This window comes from Carassius auratus, chromosome 30 (assembly GCF_003368295.1).
Source record: "Carassius auratus strain Wakin chromosome 30, ASM336829v1, whole genome shotgun sequence".
In the NCBI taxonomy this organism is placed as follows: Eukaryota; Metazoa; Chordata; class Actinopteri; order Cypriniformes; family Cyprinidae; genus Carassius; species Carassius auratus.
The window spans coordinates 8,626,367-8,646,735 of NC_039272.1; the positions used below are offsets into that span (position 1 = coordinate 8,626,367).

Here is a 20,369-nt window from a genome sequence, read left to right on the forward strand (position 1 = left end):
GACGTTATTCATCAACTCATCTCCTCCGTGTCACCCTAGCACCATTTTGGAGAGTATCCACTGAATGTAAACAGTGTATGCTGTTCAGTGTCAGCCACACCACACGGATGTGTTGTTTTCATTCAAAGTTCAAAGTGTAAATAAATGCAGAAAAAGTATCTGCATTGCACAGCTGACACAGATCATACGCTGTTTGCGTTCAGTGGATACTCTCCGAAATTACGCTAGAATGACATAATTTTCATTTTTGTGTGAACTATCCCTTTAAAAACAATCGGTTCCTAATTCCCCACTCTGATACCAGCAGTCATTCGATCATTTAAAACACTATTTAGGAGTCCTGTAACAAGAGACACATCAAAACTGGCCGAAGACTGACAAGACCAGAGCAAAGAAACGGAGGTAAGAGAAAGAAAGGTGTGTGTTACCATGAGCAATGCCTGCTCCTGAAGTAACTGCTGCTGCAGTATCTCTAACTGCCGCTGCTCTTCCTCCAACTTGTGTCTTATAAACTCCTATAGAGAGAGAGAGAAATGGGGAGCAGTGGAGGAGGAAGAGACGGATCAGAATAGACTCAAAAGGATGGAATAAAAAGATATTTGAGGGAGTGGACAGATACACCTGTATGTGCAGCCTCTGTAGAAAGAGGCAGACATTTTAAAGAAGTGTTCCTGATGGGCTTTTTAAAATGGCTGAAGACACGCAGTGAAGAGATTTGTTCCACGCGCTTCATTCACCTACCGCGGTGGAGCCGTAACATCACACTGCTTATAATCTTAAAATGGAATGCAGTGAGTGTTTACAAGTGGTTCCTGTCACTCCGAGGAATGTGTTGCGTATGCGGTTGTATTAAGCAGGACAACTGAAGGAAGTGTGATGTGAGGCATGTACATGGGAGGTCGTTTTGAAGAGTGTGTCCTGTGGCACACTGTGCACTAATTCATGCCGATTGGTCTTTTGTGTTTCTGTCAGTTTGAATTGTATTGAATGTAGGGCTGCACACGGCTCACCCACACACACACACACACACACACACACACAGAGCCTGCTGCCATAGCAACCACTCTACAGAAATTCCAGGGCCAGAGCTGAGCTGAGTGGAACACCCACGCTCTGCTGTGATTGGCCGGCCCGCTGCAGTTCTTTGGCTGTGATTGGTTACCTGCTCTCTCTCTGCCATCCTCCTGTCCTCCTCTCGTCTCATGTCATCGAGTCTCCGGTGAGGAGCTTTATCCTGTTGCTGCCGCACCATATCTCTCTCCTTTCGCTGTTGCTGTGTGTGCGTGAGAAAGAGAGAGAAAGAGTGAGTGAATCACTTAAAATATTTGGCTGAAATAATAAGAGCCTTCCTGTTGCTAAAAATCATCTAATGCTTTTGAGAGGGGAAATTAAGAGAACAAGTAGCATAGCCAGAGTGATGAAGTGACTAAGAAACTGGGCAGCATTATTGTGAGAGAGTGAATATAGTGATATTGGCGAGTCCGTGCACTGCGATGCTGTGTTCAGTAGGTTAGTGGCTAGATACTGTGTGCTGGAGGCAATCTGTAGACGCCATTTCCAGTGTGTAACTTTGGACAACAAACCTAAATTCTGGCATTCCCAACACAAAATCTGAATGGTCAAAACCTGAATCAAATACATTTGTTTAAATGTAAACTCATGTTTGGGTAAAACTTTGTAAAACTCATCATGTTCTCTAAACATTATTTGAGAAGATCCAAAGAAGATTCAATGTGCTTCGATGGAAGATCAATGACACATAGTCATTTGTGTATTATTATTATTATTCGTTACATTTTAAAAGTTTGGAGTATTTAAGATTCTCAAATATTTTGGAAAAAAGTCGAAACCGTAATAGTGTAAAATTATCACAACTCGATATGCTTGAATATATTTTAAAATGTAATTAATTCCTGTGATTATTACTCCAGTGTCACATGATCCTGCAGAAATGTAATTCTAATATGATGATTTGATGCTCAAGAAACATTTCTTATTATCGATGTTAAAATTACTTGTGCTTTGTGTTTTTTAAAAATACATTTTTAAAGTATTCTTCTAATAGAAAGTAAAAAACAGTATTTAATACAATACAAATATTATAAATAATATAATAACATATACATATAAAAGTATAACTACACACACCCCCGATTTTCATGGTTATGTATTATTAAATGAAAATATGGTCCCATTTACATTAAGGAGCCTTAACTACTATGTACTTATATTTAAATTAATAATTTGATACAATGCACTTATCGAGTACATACATGCAGTGTAAATACAATGAAAAAACATGTAATTACATCTGTAATTACTTTAATTACATTTGTAGTTACACTGTTGACCCATCCCTTACACCTTAACCCGTCCTTAAACCTACCCATACATCAAACCTGTCCCTAACCTTACCCATATCCCAACTCAATGGCAGCATATGTTTAGCAATACAATATGAACACCATAAGTACATTGTATTTATTTTTTGATGCAAGAACAGTAGTTAAAGCAACTTTTCTCACATTTATATGTGGTGTCAGAAATTCAGAATAGTTTATTTAGTGCTGTATTCTGTAGCCCCCCGCAAACATGTCTTGGTCCCACATGGACTTGATTTAATTAGCTTAGCTGTAAGGGGCTTGACTTTGAAAATCTCTCTTAGAGTAATAAAAGGCAGACATGAATATAATGGCTTATGATGCTTAGTACATAACAAATACACACTCCTTTGTGCTGTGGCCTATTCATCACCCCATGTCTCACTCAGCTAATGCAGTGCTAATCAGCCATTGTGTCCTTTCAGTGACAATGACCACTCGAAACTAATTCAATTAAAAGTTTGACTTGGCACAATAGTTCTCACTCATTTAGTCTCTCTCAAATCTACCTATATGTATTAGGGTAGTTATTTTTTCTGGTTAACCACTAACTGACCGTTAAGAATATTGACCAATTAATACAATCAGTTAAATGGTTTAAAATGTCATTTATTTATTTTCAATTATTTATCAAAATATTTAAAAAGGTTTGCTGCATGGTAAATATACGCTACACGTATAAAAAAATTTGTTGTTTTTTTTAAGACAAAAAAACACGTCACGTAGCCTATTAATAAGTCACATTTTATTATTTCATTCAGAACTGGGCCTAATGCTGACTCAAAATGTTAACAAACATTGTTATACTGTAAACATAGTTATGCCATTTTAGTTCCCCGCACTCCACAACAAATCATTACAATTAACAGTAGCCTATTTAAAAAACACCATAAGAAGTTACAGCAACATAAACATTAATTTAGGCTAAAACGAAACTGAAACCAACACTGGGTCTCTCATTCAACACAAAATCAAATGTTTCCATATTTGGGATGTACGCCTATTTGAATGCCAAATTATTTATTATAGCCTACTTCATTCGCATTGCAATAATGCATTTTTTGCATTGTCAAGCTTAACTGTGAGCGCGTATGCAGCACGTGCAATCACTTGAGCTTTTCCTTCTAACAGTGGAATCAACTTCTCCATTTAGTCATAAACATAATCAGAATTGTAAACGGTTTGCCTTTATTTGTGTACATTCACAATAAAAACAAATCTTTGTGCTTAAAATAAGCCCAAAGAAAAATAGGATGCCGTTTTCTGCCGTCTGGTTTCCTTTCGCGCAGCACAATATTTACAGAAACTGCATTTTTCGTTCATTCTCATAATTTATTATTCAAGAAAAAAATTTATATTTCTCATATAGGCCTATTTATTCGCTATATAGCTTTATTATGTTTTTCCCCCTTCTCTGTTGTTTGCTGCTTTTTGTAAAATGAATCCACGGGAAACAAATGTTAGTATTTTTAACGGGTCACAGACACTTATACTTTCTAATTAATTCATTTCTAATTTAAAATAATCTTTTCAGTTAATGGTTAATAATCGGTTAATGAGTGTCAGTTGTCGGTTAGAAAAGAAATTACTGAAATGAACATCCCTAATATGTAAATCACACTATTCCACAAAAACTTCCCTCTGTTCATTCTTAATGCTCTGAAGTATGCAGGTTTTTTTTTTTTTTTTTATACATCATGGAATGTTCTAGGACTGGAAATAAAATCTACAATACCTCACTGATTAGATCACCAAACAATGAAAACTGTGCCATTATTTCCTCATCCTCATGTCCTTCAGTAACTGTAACACCTTTCAAGAATACACTGGCCACTCATTTTTTAAACATTATGAAAGATCAAATAAAGACTGGGAGAGGTTGCAAACACCATATAAGTATTATTAAAGTGGTTCAAACTTGTTCAAAGTCTTCAAAAGTCATATGAGTGATGAACTGATCAAGATTTAAATCATTTAGGAGATCGACAGTCCTTGTCATTGATTTATTTACATTATAATGAAAGACTTGATGAAAGAAAGGAAGTGTGCATAATTTCTGGTTAACTATCACAATAATCTTTACAAAAAAATACAAATAAATTGGCCATTATGTATATACCGACCCCTTACATGATTGGCACTCTTCACCTTATTAATTCCTGTTAGAAAAGAGATCATGTTCAGTAACTTTATTGTGCACGTGTATGACGCATACCTCCTCCAAGCGACGCCGCTGTTCTTTCTGCTCCTCTATCCGCTTCTGCCGGTCATGCAGCAGCTGGCGTTTGTGCTCCTCAGGGTCTCTGCGCTGAGCGGCGAGCTGCGCCTGCTGTCTCTTTAAGGCCTCTGAGCGCTCCTTATTCTCCTGCTGCAGCCGCAGGAAATCCCTCCGCAACGTCGACTCACCAGGAACATTCAAAATAGAGCTTCAGACAGAAATAAACAGAATTCAAGAAGAGTTAGCAGATATAAACATAGTTCATAGTAGAGGTCGGACAGTGAAGACAAAGTTCTGTGGTTTTGAGGAAGGACTGTGCAGTACGTTCATTTCTTTCTCAGGTACATCAGTGTCATGCACTCATGTGCATTAAAGGATTGATCCATGTTGAGTAATACAGAGGGACCATCGATTCAATTTAATTTATTTGTATAGTGCTTTTCACGAAACAAATAGTTGCAAAGCAGCTTTACAGAAAATTAAGTTTCTACAATATATTTAGTAGTAGCTTATCAGTGCTGACTATGTCAAATTCATGGAGACATGGCAGAAATGTACAGTAAAATTCAGTTAATGACAATCAACAGACGATGAGCACTATTAACAGCAATGATCTACACAGATAAAATAGTGTCCTAAACAATTTCATTCAAAGTGAAAGAGTAACTTCTACCCACAATTACAAAATTAACAAATCACTTGAAAATAGCAGATTAATAGTCGTGTTTTGACAAAAAGGAAAGTCCCGCCTCAAACAAACAAAAGCTTACCTATTCTTGACTCATTCAGACATGTACAGACAAGTCCAACTCAAGTCGCAAATCTTTTCTCACACTTTTTTTTTATTTTTATTAAAAGATAATTTCATTGAAGCAAAGTCTCTATTAGGTCATGTACTAGTTCAATTAGAGTCTCAAATGAGTCATCTACTAGTTTGTCAAATCTCAAGTCAGTTATCTTATAGTATAATCAAGTATAATAGTTTAACAGGTTAATTTTCTAGCAGTCAAGTCTCAGATCAGTTATTCAGTAGTTTTAAGTCAAGTTGCAAGTCAATTATCTCCTAGTATAATCAAATCTCATCATTTAACTAACAGGTACATTTTTTACAAAAGGTTTCTGGTTACCTGGATTCTCTCTCATCTCCTCTGTTCTCATCCTCTTCATCACTACCGCTGTACTCGTACTCGGTCTCCTCTGAGAGGAATCAAGACAAAATGAGAAAGAGAGAGAATGAAAGAAGGAGAGGAGGGCAGGACAATAACAAGAAAGGCTTTAGGCATTAATATAATATGGCTAAACACAGTTTATGCAGACTGCAGCACTTTTAGATTCTAAATCATCTGCACTCTTTCTTAACTGACACTGTATGTGCTCTAATAACACTGCTGAAGGCTGCTGGCTTGATGCTTCCATTCTTAGCTCTTCCTTGTTCTTCATATCCAAAAAGAAACATAATTCAAGCACAAGAGTAATATTTGATTACACTACTGACCACAGATCTCACGACTTGCTCTACGCTACGGGAGTTATGGGCAAGTACCACTTTTGTGGGCCAAGTCAAAGACGACCTCTGATTGGATGGGAGTTTTAGTGACCTCACTGCACAAAGGCAAGTAAACAAACTTTATTAAACATTCTTTTCCACCACAGAGCTCCAGCGTGCAAATGGATGGATACATAATCTAAAGTCCCAGAAGAGCCCCCGCATCTATCCTGACTCTTAAAACAAAACTAATTCAAAAACTGGATTCATTATTAAACACTTGGAGCAGAAAATGTGGAACAGAAAAGTTTCTGGGATTGACAAAGCTCTACTGTTCTTGTCTATAATTATTTGTGAAGACATGCAACAACACACATACACATACCTTTTTCACCGCGTTTCTTGCGAGTGCGGTCAATGTGATCTTTGAGCTGGATGCGGACTTGTCTCTCAGTTGGCTGGTCTCTGATGAACGAGTGCTTCAGCAGCTGTTCTGTGGATGGACGACTCGGATAGGACTTCACAAGACAGCCCTCGATGAAGTCAATGAACTTCTTCGACCTGAAAGAGACAGTAAAGATATGAATGTATTAGCAGGAAAATAGGGAATGTCCTACAGTGCGAAAGCTTTTCAGGCCAGTTGGTGGTACAGCTACTTGATCTATCGGATAAGTGCTGCATTGACACTACATCACTCGTTGACAAAATAAATGTATTTTTATGCGATGAAAACACAGGGTTTTCTGTTATATATAGAATTCTTGTTGCTGTGAATTCTAGGTCACCAATCACAAGGGAATACTCAGATGGCTAACAGATGAAATGGTGTTGAAAATGGGCAAATACGTTGTGACATTCTTGGAAGATGCCGTTAGAAGGAGCTGAAAATAACCAATACTTTACACTATATGCAACAGTTATATAGTAATACTGTAAAATGTAAAACATTTTGTAAATAGAAAAGTAACTTGTTCGTTTTGCAAAAAAACACATTTTTGTTTTGGGATTTTTTTATGCTTTTGAAAGAAGTTTCTTATGCTCTTAAACAGAAATAATGTGAAATATTATAAAAATTTTAAATAATGGTTTTATATTTGAAAATATGTGATGGCAAAGATGAATTTTCAACAGCAATTATTCCAGTCTTCAGGGTCACATATGGTGGTTTTGTGTTTGAGACATCTCTTTTTATTGTCAATGATAAAAAACGATGTTGGTTAACTTTTTTGAAAACAGTTCAAAAGAACAACATTTATTTGAAACTTTATAAATGTTACTGTCACTTTCTATTTAATGCACTCTTTGCTGAATAAAAGCATTAATTTATTTTTAAAAAATCTACTTTTTAGAAGTGCAAAATAGATTTCTTCCTGACATAGATTGAAACATTTTAAAATAGGAAAACTCATCCTTGATTATATAACTTTCAATATAAAAAAAAGAAACTGTCAGGAAGCAGAGTGTTACACATCTTTGCTAGCAAGACAATGCAGTAAACTGAAACATGGCTGCCTTTAAATCCCAGCTCAAAATATGCTCCATCTCTACTTCTTATAGCCAGCTGTTCAAGGGCAGGGCTCGGACCAGAAGGACTAAAATAACTCCAACCCAAAAACTAAATCACAGCATGCCAATATATGACAACTAGCCAACAGAAGAAAAAAAACCCAGATGAAATTAAGGAAGAAAGAGAAAGCATTTCTTTGTCATACAAAGCACGCTATATCTGTAGAAATGTAGATGGGTGTAAGAGCAAAACACTGCAACTCCTGTCTGAGAAACATTATTAAACAAGGAAACCACATATGAGAAGCTATATGGATTGCAGTGATCATAAGTATGCAGTGCCTGTATATATAGACAAGGGGAAAAGGGGAGGGAAAGAAGAAGGAAAATATAGCTTGATCTTAAAATAACGGCTGAGATGGTGTGTCCTCACCATTTCTTGGACTTCAGTTTAGGAGGTGGGTTCCGTGGGATAAGGAACAAAGCTCGCATGGGATGCATGTCACACAATGCTGAAGGAAAGAGCAGAGCAATCAAACACGCTGATAAAAGACTCTTTCACCCATGTGTCCAATTATTAGACTAACTGACTCGAGGTGACAACAATTCATGAACGCAAGAGGAACGGTGACTGGGTCGCTGCTACACGCTGTCCGTGTGAGCGAGTGACTGTGTGTGTGTGTGAGAGAGAAAATATGACTAAGTGTTGTGCTGCATAAGTTATGACAATTGAGCACAGATCGACCTCCACCTCAGATCTCCTTTTTAGTACGGTAATAGCAGTAACGGTGGAGGGCAAACGCATTAATTCAACACTTTTTTGATTATTCATTTAAAACAGGAGCTGTAATTATGACTTCAGTGTAAGTATAATGCAGCTGGTATGAGGGACTAATATAAAGTATATACATAAGGTATATGTTCTTATGCATAAAAAGGCCAGGATCCACACTGTAATGTGAGGCTGCATCAGTAAACACAGTGTACTTACGAGGTGCTCCTTCAGCCATCTCTATAGCGGTGATTCCCAGAGACCAGATATCACTCTATTGTAAAACAACAACAAAAAAGAAATATGCTATTGTACACCTGATGTGATTTAAAAATAAGTAAATAAACACACAAACACATGCAATCAATAGAGGAATTGCAATTTTGTATCAAATAAAAATAAAGAATCAGTTTTAAAAAGTGAATAATGTTGACACAAATCATTGCACTGTTTATTTTGTATTAACATTAATGCATATCATGAGCTTAAAAGTGGAAAACAAAAGAATGTTTCCACTAAATAGCAATACAGAGGAACCATTTCCTCCTCTGCACTCATTGAAACCAAGTGATGGCACGCGTTCAAACCAAGCAGAGAGAAAAATAAAAAAAGTTTCGTACTGAGTATCACTTCACTAAACAGTGACCAAGCTAAATATCACATTTAAAAAGGTTTTTATAGCGATTAAAAGTAGGCCTAGTTTAAATGTCATTATATTAAAATTGACAATGCTTATTGACCCACACACAGGTGTACACAACCATTCAAAAGTTTAGAACTTTTGAACAGTGGGGTACATCAACAGTTAGAAGCTCATTTTACCCTATAATCATAGGTGGAGTCGGGATTCTCATCACAGGCAATGACTTCTGGGGCCATCCAGTATGGAGTGCCAATAAAAGTGTTTCTTCTACCGACTGTACGATCCAGCTGTGCGCTCACCCCAAAGTCCACTGCAGAGAGAAAGAGAAAAGAGGAAGCAATCAAGAGTCTGTAATATTTCAGGACACTTCGTGCTAACAAACAGTCAAATGAAACCTGTTGCGCAGGCCAAATGTTTATATTCATCTATGCTAATTGCTTTCCTCTCATTCACGCAGACTCACTCTTCCACTTCCGCCACACTCTCCCTCAGGTTGTGGTGTGAAGATATTTTTGTCATAGTGTCAGGCCTATTTTAATATGCTTCAGTGCTTTGCTCTAGTTGTTAAAAGATGATGTTCTCTAATCAGAAAGGATATAGGCTAGACAATACACACACACACACACACACACACACACACGTGGGGACATCCCATATTAGGTATAATGGTTTTTATACTGTACAAACTGTATATTCTATGGCCCCACACCACACCAACCCTACACCTAACTCTCACAGGAAACTTTTTTTACTTGCATTTTTACTTTCTCAAAAAAACGTATAAGCATTTTGAAAAATGGGGACATGGGTTATGTCCTCATAAGTCACCCTCTCCATGTAATTCCTGTGTCATACCCGTGTCATTATACAGAGTTGTGTCCTGATATGTCACAAAAACATGCCCCCGCCCCCCCCCACACACACACACTCAAACACACAAAACAGAGCTATGCAAATCAAATATCACCACATCAGACAGTCCTGACCAAAAACTAAGTTTATGACAGACTCTGTTTTTCTTAGTGTGACAAGCAAATATCTCACTCACCGAGTTTAACCTCTGCGTTCTCTGTAAGCAGTACATTCTGTCCCTTGATGTCTCTGTGGATGACTTTATGAGCATGGAGGTGAGACAGACCCTTAGGAGCAGAGAGACAGTGTTTACTGGCTGTGCAACATAACTTGTAATTACATGAAACTAAAAGATCAACTCAAGTAAGGCTGCAGTCATGTGTCAGATATGTAAAGTATATTTTTAAAGCTGGCATGAAACAAATTCAATTTATGATGTGATGTTGCTTTCTTATCACACTATGAGGCAGTAACTGTAATAAAGGCTTTGTAAACTAATATTAGATTAACGTATTTTCTGGCCTATAAGTCACACTTTTTTTCATAGTTTGGCTGGACCTGCGACTTATAGTCAGGTGCGACTTATTTATCAAAATTAATTTGACATGAACCATGAGAAATGTACCAAGAGAAATGAACCAAGAGAAAACATTACCGTCTACAGCCGCGAGAGGGCGCTCTATGTCTTCAGTGTAGGCTACAGGAGCACTGAGCAGCCCTCTCGTGGCTGTAGACGGTAATGTTTTCTCTCGGTTCTTGGTTCTAGATAATTGCGACTTATAGTCCAGTGTGACTTATATCTGTTTTTTTTCCTGATCATGGCGTATTTTTGGACTGATGCGACTTATTCTCAGGTGCGACTTTTAGTCCGAAAAAAAAAAAAAAAAACGGTATTCATTTACTATTTATAACTATGGAAATACCCAAGATGACTTGAACACAGGTAAACCATACTGTCACGTTGTTTTTACTGTTTTCATATGCCATGCCTTAAAGTGTTTCTATATTCTTTTTATTCAGTCACTGGCAATAATTTAATCAGAATAATCACAAGATTTTTTCCCCCAAATCATTCAGCCCTATCATATTCTTTACTATTTTGTGACATATACAGGTTGCTGACAGGAAGGATTATTGTCCCCCACTTGAACCAGAGCATGTCAACAGAGAAGATGTCGGTATAAGGGCAAGTTATTATTTTTGATTTAAGATTATGAGGGAATATGAATAAATAAAAAAAACAAGCAAACATAAATCATTTATAATAAGCACTGGAATATATATTTAAAAAAAAAAAAAAAAGGAAAAGAAAAGAAGAAATGTCAATTTTGATTTCATGGTAAATTAGTTAGTCTTACTCTCAGTATTTCTCTGCAGATGTAAGCAATCCAGTCTTCTTTCAGGGAGCTGCCCTTCGTGTTCTTCACCAAGTCTGTTACTGAGCCAGCACCGCAAAACTCCATCACCAACTAAACAAAAACAAACTCAATTTACATGAAACTACAACTTGATACAGGCTATTTTTTCCCCAGATCAACAAGGTCCACCTCCACTAATGACAGAGTACAGCTATAATTTATCACTGTGTCTTGATGGAGGCAGGACTTTCTAGCAGGTCAGAAATCACAGGTTATGATGGTGATCAGGTTTGAGGAAGCACAGACCCAGAGCTGGTCGTCATGTCCAGGCGGGCTCTTCTTCACGAAAGGCTCCATAGTAGGTGGCGATGTTCCTATGGTGACTGTACTTCTTCAGCATGTTAATCTCAGCTTTGATTTCCTCCTCCTCTTCCTCAGTCACATCCATGACCTTTATGGCTGCCAGCTGACCAGTCTTAACATGACGACCCTGGGCCAGAAAGAATTTAATTAGCAAGTAGCACAGAAATGAATCATTTACACACTTAATTTGTTTATACACCATAATCATCCTACAATATGGCATACTTAATTTAGGATAATATGAGGCAGTGAGGCACAGAAGAAAGAAGAAAATCTATGAATATTCACTGCAGTTCACAAGATGTGGGCAGTATGGATGTTTTTTTGTTATTAATATTTCTATTTAGCAAGGAGGCATTGTATTGATTCAAAGTGACACTAAAGATTTATAATGTTATAAAATATTGCTATTTCAAATAAATACAGTTTCTAATCAAAGAAAAAAAAAGATTTTCAGTAAAGTTTTCCACAAAAATCTTAAGCAGCAACTGTTTTCGATGATAACACCAAGTTAGCATTTTATGATTTCCAAAGACTGTGTGATAACAAATTTTGAAATATAAAACAGAAATTTACGACAAAAAAAAAAACACTGTAATAGTATTTAAAAAGATTACTGTATTTTTGGTCAAATAAACTTGGTTAACAAACATATTCCCAAAATATTAAGATATTTGACAGGCCCCAAGCATTTGAACATTACTTCCAAAAACTTCATCAGATAAAAGTTCAAATAAATGTAATTATGTATATTTAACACTATATTAATGAATCATTCAAAACTACTGTAGTAAAACAGCACTTTAAGAAATGTCACACTGTACGGTCACTAGAACACTAGTCTATAAACTACATATTTAAAACTACACTAAATCTAAGATGGACAGACTACTTCACTATCTCACCACTAACCATGAACTACTAATACACCGCACTCATTATACACAGTACATAAACTATAGCCTCACTACAGACCATAAACAACACATTTTACAAACAATACAGCCTGAAGTATAAATTACACGCTACACACTTTTAAAGAAGGCTCATACATTGCAATAATTGCAGAGGTCTATAGGGTTAAAATCACTACATGGGCCTGTAAGAATAAATACGTGTTTCTTAAAAGCATGTATTTTTGATATACCATTCCCAGCTCAATATGCAGACTATATGCAAGTCATTTGAAGAATAATCAACCAATGGTTCAACCAATGAAGTGCGTTTGGAGCAGGGAAATCGGTTTAACAGACAAATAAAAAATGAACAGTTTTGGGGGAAATCTGTTTGAAAGCAGCATTATGTTTCCAGTTCTGTTTGGTTGCACTAGCGGTGAGGAAATGACACAATTTAGCTATGAAAAAGAGTCAAAATTCGTCTGCATTCAGTCTGTACTTCATTCACTTTTCTCTGTCAGCTTCCTCCCCTCATCTCAACGTGAGTATTGACAGGTCTGAGCACAGCTGCAGTGATCAGAGTTACTCTGTGTGTTATTGCACCACGCTGAGAGTGCAATGACATTCTCACACATGCGCTCAAGTACACAAGCACACAACTGCTTTAAACCACTTCTGTCCTCTGTTACTGATGTACCAACAGCAGCATCTCTAATCCATCTCCCACTGAACCCTTCATCGCTCATAACTCGATGCTTCTAAGCGCATAAATGGGAGTTTTATTTATCGTTTGAGGAGCCATCTATTATTGCCGAGTAACAATAGGATAACATTTACTCCCAACAAAACACTACTGTTACTCTTCCTCTCGCCCTGCATCAGTCTCACCTTGTACACTTGTCCGTAGGTGCCGTTGCCCACGACCTCCACCAGCTCGAAGATTCCTGCTGGGTCCTGGAAGAAAAAGACCATTTTTAGAAAGGTAAAATCATTCAGTCATGCACAACCTCCAAAGTGAAGATGATTTGGATTTAGTCTGCAATAGCTGTCGAATGCCAAAAAATAAAATAAAAATAAAAACCTTGAGGCTTAGACCAGAAACATATTTTAAAAGCTGATGCCACCTCTTGAAAAAACTTACTGTCAAAAAGCAGCCTAAACATACCTGATGTGTACTTATTGAATTGGTCTGGCAATAACAAGGAGACGCTAGAGTTACCTTCAATAGTACGTGCCATTAAACTTTTTTAAATAAAAAATTGAATGTATTTTTCCCCAATATTTATTCTTGAAATACATTAACAGAACTGTTCAAGTTCCATTAGGTAACCAGAATATTTAAGAGGAATCAGAATCATTCAATCAATTCATGATGAAGTAGTGACAGATCATGTCTTTTTCTATTGTGAATATAAGTGAAAAGGGTTACGGAGAAAGAAAATAAAAAGTAGGACAGTGATTTGAACACAAGCTTAAAGTCAACTGAAAGAAAGGGGTCAGGTATTAGCGATGATGAAATGAATAAAAATGTCAAGGTCAAAGAAAAAATAAAACCTAGACTGAGCTAAAAAAAAATAAAATACAAAATACATTATGCTAATTTGAGTTATATTGTCCCGTGTGGCAATGCTTGAGGATTAATAAATTGTGGTTGGAAATTTCAGAATGCTACCAGACATGAAATAAAGCTAACTTCGATGGAAACGTCGATGGGTTTTGTCAGTAAGAAATTCACACGCTGTTCTTTCTCAGTGAAAAATATGGAAATGACATTATTTAAGGTGCACAGTGATCAAGAAAGGAAATATTTAATGTCTTCAATCAAGCTTATTTTAGAGACTATTTTTCTCTCTTTCACAAATGGCTCAGGATGGCAATGACAAAACCATTACCTGCTCAGCCATTGAGAACAAGACATTGCGTCATGTTTTAACAAACCCATGGCTTTAAAAAGGGGATTTATGCTGTATTATGCTGTGTCGTGTATTAAGAACCATTACGAAACTCTCTAGCAGCTTTATGTACCTCTTATGTGAGGCTTCAGCTGGAGAGCGCAGCCAAAAACTAGAATGAGTAGAGGGTTAAAAACAGCCAGCACAGCACATACACACACACACACACACACACACACAGTGTGATTCAATATGGCCTCGGTACAGCTCTGTGGGTGGACAAGGCTTACGTTCTTCATAGCTCTCACACACATTTACACACCACGATCATCTTGCTCTCATCTGCCTTCATCGACTGCAATTTTTTTCTCTCACTCTCTCTTCATCTCCCTTTTTTATGTCTTCCTCTCCTTCTCTCTTAAAGAGATCAGGAGTGGCGAGCTGTAAGTGAGCAACACGCACTTATGTGAAACATCAGTAAGAGGCCGAATGGAAATGAGAACAAACACAAACAGTATAAAAAAAAAAAAAAAAAAGAGGTTATAAAACCAAATAAAATGTCATATCCAGAATATATATTTTATTCCCCTAATAATATTCAATATGAGTTTACAATGATCATCAAAGGAAATTAGTCTATACTCTAGAGAGAATCTGTCTCAGGGAGACAGTGAAGTAGCAGTGAAATGAACAAATGAGCTAATGAATAAGATGATAAACAGATAATAAGGCTTTCCCTGGAGAATAAAGGAGGACAAACTGAGAAAGGCACGAGAGTGGGAAGGAAGGGTGATGAAAAGGTTGCCTCTGGCTTTTCAAAGACTGTGAAACGACAGAATTTAAAATGAAAAATACAAGATAAATACGAGTCAGTGTATGTCCGTAAAAGTGTGATGAGTGACAGGACAGAACATACACTGCAGCATAGCAATGGAAAATATATGCCAATATGTGTCAGTGTTCACTGAAAAACCCATATGAAAAAAAAAAAGGTCTACAAAAAAAAACATTTGAATACAAGCTGTAACTGTAAAATAGTAAAGTATGATGCATGTTAAACATCCAACATCATTATTTGATTATGCAACTGAATTAGTTCTTTCATGGATGTGCAACTAAGCGAACACAGCTAGAGTTCTTACAGTACTATCTGCCACATACTTAAAATACCCTCAAAAAAACAAATTAAGGTTGGAAAATGAAAACAGTTGGTGAAACATTCTGAACAGCATACAGCTATCTGACCAGGGATAATGCCCATCAGATCCAGTATACGGTTATCAATATTTAAGCATTACTAGATCAAGTTACATCATTAACCTGCAACCTCATGAATGCAGAAACCAATAAACATTAAGAAAGATTTGCTCCTTGCCAATGCAGAAGCAAACATCTGGCTTTATGCACAAGTTTTCTTAGCTGCTTTATTCGACAGCTGGTTTTACAGTTCATCAGTTCATTCAATTCATCAGCCAATGACAAGCTTCTGTTAAATCTGTCAGGTTTTTCTAGCCATGCATATTCATTACTTTGTGTTTACCCAATAGCTTAGATCATTACTATTTAATATTTTGGTTTCTGTTATGATGTCATTAGCACTCATGTCTCATTTACATAAGCAACCCAACCATCAAATGGCTGTTGTTATGATTATGTAATAGAAATTTAAATATGATTTTACAAAAGTCAGGCACTAGCAAATAACTTCACCTACTTCTATGCCAAGTTTGATGATCTGGCAAGCCTAATGTTATTTAAAAGTGATCCTTACAAGAACGGAAACCGAGATAACCACAGGTGAGCAGGTTGATCTCAAGTTCAAAAACAATACAAGGAAACTACAAACCATCTCGGTTGTGTGCAGTTCTGGCTATAGAGCTGACCTCTTGTGATAGTCTAAATGTGTGTCTATGACAGTGCGTGAGAGACGTGGTATGTGGGTGTTATATAGGACAGCTATCAAACAATGAGCTCAAGTGAATCATCGTGCTCTTTCTCTCTCTCCAGGGCCAATATCAGACGAATCACACCCTGGAGAGCCGTGCCCAGGAACTCACTGTACCAACACACAAGACAGAAGAAAAGTTACGGCCAGAGCTCTAACGTTTATGGCTTATTCACAACCCCACTAACACACTTAACTGCTTAAGTGTCAAAAAAGAGGGATGGATTTGATCCTTTACGGTTTACTTCCAGTCCACAAAGCTCAAATCAGTTGTTTAGGAAGGATGCATACCTCGGTATTCCTAAACCACGGTTAAACTCCCAGGGTTATTATCGTTTACAAAAATGATCAAAAATGCATTTGTTTATAGAAATAAAGCTGTAAAGTAAAATATAATTATTCGATGAAAAATTGGAAATGTTGCCTTGGCAACTAACTAAATGACTGGAAAAGTCTGGCATGCATCATCAGAGAGGAATCAGTCATTTGAAAGGAAGACTTTCGATTGAGGCTAAATGACAGGTCATAAGTGCCATAAATTTAAGGTAAATGGTGAATGGCAGACAAGTTTCCTTATTCTATATGTAGGAATTCACCAAATTAGCCTAAAAACACTGGATTAGCCACCTGCTAACATGCCATTAAGCTACATGACTAGATTAGCCTCCTGCTTGCACATGAACTACACAGGAACTATTCTGGAATACAACATATGCTATCTATTCTGAGGTGTATATATATATGAAAGTGAAAGTGACGTGACATTCAGCCAAGTATGGTGACCCATACTGGTGAATTTGTGCTCTGCATTTAACCCATCCGAAATGCACACACACAGAGCAGTGAACACACACACACACACACACTGTGAGCACACACCCGGAGCAGTGGGCAGCCATTTATGCTGCGGCGCCCGGGGAGCAGTTGGGGGTTCGATGCCTTGCTCAAGGGCACCTAAGTCGTGGTATTGAAGGTGGAGAGAGAGCTGTTCATGCACTCCCCCCACCCACAATTCCGTCCGGCCCGAGACTAGAACTCACAACCCTCTAACCATTAGGCCACGACTTCCCCATATATATACACATATATATTACTGTTGAAAATGTCAGTATGTTTATTTGTTTTTAAGAAAGAAATTAATACTTATTACAAGATGCATTAAATTGATCCAACGTGACTAAAGATTTATAATATTTTTATTTAAAATAAATGCTGTTCTTTTTTTAACTTTCTATTCATCACATAATCCTGTAAAAATAACACTTTTTGAATATATTATGGTTTGTACTTTTTTTTTTTTTTTATCAAATAACTCCATCCTTAGTGAGACTTTAAACACATTTTAAAAATCTCTCTGTCCCCAAATCTTTGAACGGTGGTGTATGAGGTAAGATATAAATTGCAGGTTTCCTCCTACAACAGACTTTGGTATAGGATTATCATACACTTGCCATGAAGTCTGGATTAATGTCAAGATGATAATCTGCCCACTTCTGCATGCTAACTGGGCAACTCATTTTCTCCCTTCCTCAATCGTTGCTTTAAAAAATATCTGATATATCCATTAACCAAGATTTTCCAGCATCTGGCCTGCAGGGAATGTTGAGGTTTTGTCCAATAAATAAAATTAGAAGACATAAAACTAACAGTCCACTGAATCATTGTATCACATTTGTATTGTATATAAACACAAAAACAGTGACGGCCTAAATGGAAAGCTACACCAATGTTTTGCAGGGTATTCCCCATACAACAAGAGAGCTGTTCTAAGATTACAAAGCAAGCCTATTCAGTGTCAACACTTATTTGCAAGGTAGGCCCTCCCTAACCACAACTGTGCCTGGGATAGAGAAAGCTAGACCTACATATACACACATACAGAAATACATAAACACTTCAGGCCTGGATTATTAGATCACAATACAGGCCCAAGATTCAACTGCTCACAGAACACAATCAATCACGAGCTAGTAAACCTTTAAGATTATTACTTAAAAACCTGCTGATGTGTTTAAACTATCCCTCATCCACCATAATGGCACTGATGAGGCTGTTATGATTTGTTTGGGTGTGAAGGCCTCTGGCAGGTGCAGGCAGGTGAACAGTAACTCACCCGCAGGGCGGCCAGGTCGATGTCATCCAGACTCCGCGTAGGTGCGTTTTCTGACATTGTTGCAAGATTTCTAAAACGGAAAATTCAAAATAGGTACTCCAAAAGTGCAGATACGACTGCGCTATTATTTTTTACCACAATGTTTATTTCAAGGGACCGTTCAGAAAAACTTGTGAGGTCCCTGGAGAAACATTTGGCTCGTCCCCGCCTCAACCAGTTTAACCAACAACAGCTGCAGGATATCTGACCATAAAATGTTTGTTTTCTTCTTTACCGGAAAACAAAAGGTTCTTTGAGGCCAAGTGACCCGGTTCTTCAGGCGAACGTTAGCCGGAAAACACAGAGAAATGCCTAGCGAGCATTTATCGATGATAAAGGCTGAGCCTATAATCCTGAAGACTGCATGGCAACATTTCCACGAGCTTGAGTCAGATGTGCCACACTGCGCTCCGTCTCTACACTCATCTTGGCAGCACTGCGTAAATTAAGCCAAGCGTACCTCAGTCACAAACAGTATATTAATATATATTCACGAGCCGTATATATATCACAAAATAGGTCAATCGAGAGGCAGAACTTCGCGACAAGTCAAAAAGCCGAGCTCCCAAACAGCGGCGCTCGTGATATCCGCGTCAATCTGCCACTGCCGTCATGTCACGGCGCGACCCACGCACACGCCTTAAACAGGATTTCTGTGTGGATTTCGATGTCACTGCTCGGCTAAGTGAATGTCCACAGTTTTTATAAGTCTCTGCAATGTGTACAGAATTGAAATGCGCAGTCCTGGTGTCCAAAACGAGAAGTGTTTACGTCGAAAAATATTCCGCCCGCCTGGCAAACTTTCATTCCCTCCTGCCGTCAGTCAGCGGCACCTCCCGGCTGTGCGCAAAACCTCCGCCGATTTGTTGGGAGAGAAAGAGAGGGGGAAGAACGGAAAACCATAATCAGTCCCTTGTTTTCAGCCCGAACCCTTTATGGCAGCGACTGGTCACGATGCATACATAATATTTATTATCATTCAGATATTCCCTAACGAGTCGCATCGGGAATCAACTTTGTCCTTTTGCTTGTAATGTTGTATGTTTTGATGTGTCAGACTGAACTTCTCTCTCCTGTCTTGGTATGATCCTATTCCTACTTCTGCTGTCTGTGTTCGGGCTGTGACGTCCCTCCTCTGCAAGAATACTCAACACTTTTCTGGCCACTTTTTCCCCCCTCCCGTCTTCCTGGAGTGTTGAAGTGCTACGGTGCTGCAACAGGGACAAACTACCTTCGTAAGCTAGTACCAATGGAGACAGCTGGTACCGGGGTAAAACCTCCCGAACTATTGCAACATCACACATTTTTATTTATTGATATAATTTAATTTCAGTTGACTTCTATTATTTTTATAGTAGGTTGACCTTCAATAGTAATTTCTTTAAGTACTTACCGTCCACCTTACCTAAGTCTAACCCTTTTAGCACTAATTTATTCAGATATAATTTAGTATGTATATTAAAGGGATATTTCACCCCAAAAGTGAAGATCATCATTTTCTGACCTTTATTACTGTCTAAAAATATGAAACAAAATCAAATATTTTGGTTGTGTGTGTGTTTTCGTCCATAATGGTCAGCAAAATATTCCTCAAAGTATCTTGTTTTGCATCCTGCAGGGGAACAAAAGGCAGGTTTGGATGTCAGGTGGTCAGGTTAATTTGAGTTTATGCGATGACTGAATTTTCTTAAAATGTTTCCTCCTTTAACTATCCCTGTAAGTGGGTTTCATTATCGTTACCGAATTGTGTTTTTCTCTTAGTATACTCACCTTCTATAATAGTCTCCCTTAAATTTTGTTTTTGTTTGCCTTTTACATTTTTTGAAGATATATAATTTTTATGCCCCCCCCCCCCAATATCCTTGTAGACATTAGGTACTTACAATGCAGAACAACCTGTACACA

The 20,369-nt window shown here is 37.5% G+C and overlaps 1 pseudogene; it reads right to left on the reverse strand.

The window, feature by feature from the left end:
- The window catches only part of LOC113049100 (misshapen-like kinase 1), a 37,213-nt pseudogene extending 17,545 nt beyond the window's left edge, over positions 1–19,668 (reverse strand).
- Positions 19,669–20,369: the final 701 nt, after the last annotated feature.